This window comes from Salmo trutta, chromosome 1 (assembly GCF_901001165.1).
Source record: "Salmo trutta chromosome 1, fSalTru1.1, whole genome shotgun sequence".
Taxonomy (NCBI): domain Eukaryota; kingdom Metazoa; phylum Chordata; class Actinopteri; order Salmoniformes; family Salmonidae; genus Salmo; species Salmo trutta.
The window spans coordinates 79,723,813-79,729,127 of NC_042957.1; positions in this window are offsets into that span (position 1 = coordinate 79,723,813).

The following is a 5,315-nucleotide window of genomic DNA, read 5'->3' on the forward strand; positions in this document are numbered from 1 at the left end:
AACTCAGTAAATACTGCATCTCACTGACCAGGATGGAGAATCAATAACTCAGTAAATACTGCAGGTCACTGACCAGGATGGAGAATCAATAACTCAGTAAATACTGCAGGTCACTGACCAGGATGGAGAATCAATAACTCAGTAAATACTGCAGGTCACTGACCAGGATGGAGAATCAATAACTCAGTAAATACTGCAGGTCACTGACCAGGATGGAGAATCAATAACTCAGTAAATACTGCATCTCACTGACCAGGATGGAGAATCAATAACTCAGTAAATACTGCAGGTCACTGACCAGGATGGAGAATCAATAACTCAGTAAATACTGCATCTCACTGACCAGGATGGAGAATCAATAACTCAGTACATACTGCAGGTCTGGGAAGTATGTAACAGAATAAAATATGGATGTAGCCATGTCTATGGGTGCCGGCTTGGCTGTCTGTGTTTCTCAAGGTGTGTGAGGTATCCTGTATATAATACTGTATAGAGAGTAAAATACTGTAAGGGGAAGTTTCCCGGACACAGATTAAACCTAGTTCTGGACTAAGAATCATTTCTGATAGAGATTCAGTCCAGGACTTGGCTTAATCTGTGTCCGGCTAACCACCCATAGACATTGTGTAGATACAAGGTACACTAGTTGTATAATTATACCACAGTCAGGGCAATGATGTGAAGGAACACTTACAGGGATATACAGGAACTACAGAACATCTTTATCTGTCTGGGTTCATTTGACTATGGAGGGGTGTGTTGTATTGACCTAGGCTCTGTTCCAAATGACAATCTATACCCCATATAGTGCACTACTTTCGACAAAGCTATTCTCTGCTCCCCTTATCAGGAACAGGTGATGTATCCAACTACATTAGCGAGAAGTAATAACCTGTTAGAACCTGCTAGGTCTGCTTGCTAGGGTGTGACAATTTCCTCTTTCCTCTGAATGCTGCAAGGCATTTTATGAAATACATTGTCCTCATCTGACATGTGACTCCACCCCATTACAGAACTGGCATCTATGACAATGACTTGATTATTCCGGCAGGTTCTGTGACGTAACTGTAACCTTAACCTTGGACTCTCAACCCTAGCTCTCAGACTTACTCTTGTGTCAGACACCTCCTCCCTTACTAACCTGTGACCACATGACAGAGGAAGTCATTGTTGGTGTGGTGCTGGTGTGGGCCCATAACCCAGGCTGCGTCCCAAATGGCATCCTATTCCCTTTATAGTGCACTACTTTTGTTTTGACAAGGGTCACTTGGTAGTGCACTGTATAGGGAATAGGGTGCCATTTGGGACTCAGAGAAGAAAAGGTTTGTTCCTGTCAGAGACCAGGCCACTCCACCTGGATTATTCAAACAGGACAGGTATGTTCCTGTCAGAAACCAGGACAGGTATGTTCCTGTCAGAGACTAGGCCCCTCCACCTGGATTATTCAAACAGGCCAGGTATGTTCCTGTCAGAGACCAGGACAGGTATGTTCCTGTCAGAGACTAGGCCACTCCACCTGGATTATTCAAACAGGCCAGGTATGTTCCTGTCAGAGACCAGGCCAGGTATGTTTAATGTCAGTGAAATAAAACACCTGACTCCTCTATTCATCCTCTGAAGTTGTTCTCTCCCATCCCTCGTTCCTGTTCCATTACAGAGTGCTGCATCATGCTGTTATACAGAAGGGCTTTTATAAGGACTTTTCTTATAGAACTCTACACGTAACTATTTCTACACTGAGTCCATATAACTGACACATGGCCTCTCAAGGGTTGCGTCATACTGTTATGAGTTATACAAATACTGTGGGGGTTTTCTTACGAGTTCCTTTTATTGGTTCTACAAATAACAATGTGTATACCGACACATCCTCTCAGGGTTTACCAGTACACACACATAGAACCACGCACACATAGAACCACACACACACAGACACACACACACACAGACACACACACACACACACACACACACACACACACAGACACACACACACACACAGACACACACACACACACACAGACACACAGACACACACACACACAGACACACACACACACAAACACACACACACATGCAGACACACACACACAGACACACACAGACACACACACACACAGACACACACACACACACAAACACACACACAGACACACACACAGACACACACACACACAGACACACACACACAGACACACACACAGACACACACACACAGACACACACACACACACACAGAGACACACACACAGATGTCCTAACCTGGCAGTGAAAACATGTAGAGGCCCCCCAGGGTCCCCTTCCTAACCTGGCAGTGAAAACATGTAGAGGCCTCCAGGGTCCCCTTCCTAACCTGGCAGTGAAAACATGTAGAGGCCCCCCAGGGTCCCCTTCCTAACCTGGCAGTGAAAACATGTAGAGACCCCCAGGGTCCCCTTCCTAACCTGGCAGTGAAAACATGTAGAGGCCCCCCAGGGTCCCCTTCCTAACCTGGCAGTGAAAACATGTAGAGGCCTCCAGGGTCCCCTTCCTAACCTGGCAGTGAAAACATGTAGAGGTCCCCCAGGGTCCCCTTCCTAACCTGGCAGTGAAAACATGTAGAGGCCCCCCAGGGTCCCCTTCCTAACCTGGCAGTGAAAACATGTAGAGGCCCCCCAGGGTCCCCTTCCTAACCTGGCAGTGAAAACATGTAGAGGCCTCCAGGGTCCCCTTCCTAACCTGGCAGTGAAAACATGTAGAGGCCTCCAGGGGCCCCTTCCTAACCTGGCAGTGAAAACATGTAGAGGCCCCCCAGGGTCCCCTTCCTAACCTGGCAGTGAAAACATGTAGAGGCCCCCCCAGGGTCCCCTTCCTAACCTGGCAGTGAAAACATGTAGAGGCCTCCAGGGTCCCCTTCCTAACCTGGCAGTGAAAACATGTAGAGGCCCCCCAGGGTCCCCTTCCTAACCTGGCAGTGAAAACATGTAGAGGCCCCCAGGGTCCCCTTCCTAACCTGGCAGTGAAAACATGTAGAGGCCCCCCAGGGTCCCCTTCCTAACCTGGCAGTGAAAACATGTAGAGGCCCCCCAGGGTCCCCTTCTATAACACCATACAGTCACTGTGACCTCTGCAGTGTTCATACTGTAGGACTGCTTTATACCAACCTGCTATGGAGGTTTATACCATATAAATACTATAGATAGATTAGATAAATGATTACAATGTATATATATAATATTTCTATGTGTGTGTGTGTGTGTGTGTGTGTGTGTGTGTGTGTGTGTGTGTGTGTGTGTGTGTGTGTGTGTGTGTGTGCGTGCGGGTGGGTGGGTGTGTGTGTGTGCGTGCGTGCGTGCGTGCATGCGTGCGTGTGTGTAACTGGTCATCATATTTACCTAGACAAACCAGAGATGGACCGTCTATTGGTTATTATGGAAATAGTTTGGCCAGTAGTGTTTGTTTCTGTTTACTTATGAAAACACACATCAACGATGGTGGAAACAGCATTACTTACACAACTAACCTGGATTGGAAACAAACTATTCAGTGGATTCTAGGTAATGACATTGCTGAATTCTTCCACCGTGTTACTCCATCTCCCAGCATGCTCTTCACTCAGCTACAGTCCCCCGGTGAGCTCTCTGTTCGACAGCAGCTGTGATCGATACACATGATGTCCTCAGGCTTCTTTATGGGGTCAGTGGATAAGAGACCACAGACAGAGCCCTTTATAAAATACACCGTAATGTGCCAATGTGTTGTGTTGTGTTAGACTACAGCATGTATATGCCCACCCCTCCATCCATCCCTCCCATAATAAACATAACATATCATATTAATTTGAGCGTCTCGGCTTTATGTGGACTATTTTACGTCTAGTCTATGAGACCAGGCTGGTAGAGTAGTAGTGTCAGCACGTCATAGATATTGATAGAGAGTAGAGTCATATAGCTATAGTGTAGTGAGCCAAGAGATCCTTTTGGCAGGTGCCCATCCATTCCTAGACAGCTCTCAGACCACTTAGCTTACAGAGTCAGACTAAGGTCAATGAAAAGGGTCCTGGGAAGCAATGGATGTGAAATTGCCACAATTTCCAAATTATGATCCAATTTTGGACAGAGTAGATCTGTTTGTGTTCATGCCAACTCCGTTGCTGTTCTTGTCAAGCCAAACACTGGCACCCAGGCTAGGTTAAGAGGTACAGACTGACTGGCACCCAGGCTAGGATGAGAGGTACAGATTGACTGGCACCCAGGCTAGGTTAAGAGGTACAGATTGACTGGCACCCAGGCTAGGTTAAGAGATACAGACTGACTGGAACCCAGGCTAGGTTAAGAGGTACTGACTGACTGGCACCCAGGCTAGGTTAAGAGGTACAGACTGACTGGAACCCAGGCTAGGTTAAGAGGTACAGACTGACTGGAACCCAGGCTAGGTTAAGAGGTACAGACTGACTGGAACCCAGGCTAGGTTAAGAGGTACTGACTGACTGGCACCCAGGCTAGGTTAAGAGGTACTGACTGACTGGAACCAAGGCTAGGTTGAGAGGTACAGATTGACTGGCACCCATGCTAGGTTGAGAGGTACAGACTGACTGGCACCCAGGCTAGGTTGAGAGGTACAGATTGACTGGCACCCAGGCTAGGATGAGAGGTACAGACTGACTGGCACCCAGGCTAGGATGAGAGGTACAGACTGACTGGCACCCAGGCTAGGTTGAGAGGTACAGACTGACTGGCACCCAGGCTAGGATGAGAGGTACAGATTGACTGGCACCCAGGCTAGGATGAGAGGTACAGATTGACTGGCACCCAGGCTAGGATGAGAGGTACAGATTGACTGGCACCCAGGCTAGGATGAGAGGTACAGACTGACTGGCACCCAGGCTAGGATGAGAGGTACAGACTGACTGGCACCCAGGCTAGGATGAGAGGTGATTATGTCCTTTAAGTTTCCACACAGCATCCAGCTATTCACAATCACAATCTTGTGACATGCTGCCCATAATGGTGTCATGACTGCACACACACACACACACACACACACACACACACACACACACACACACACACAGAGAGAGAGAGAGAGATGCAACTGTGTGTGTTTTCCTCCAAGCATCCCAGCTCTAAAAATATCTGTTAATTTCCCTATTATGAGACCATAAGTGGAAAAAATACTTAAAAAATGCAGGAAATAGAAAAGGAAATGAATACATCAGTTACAGTCACTGTTGCGTCACCAAACAGGAAACGGGCTGTCACTCTAACGCTGCCGACACTAGGACCCTGTACTATCTCTGTCGTAGTGAGTAAGTGGGGGAGTTTCCTTTTTTCACT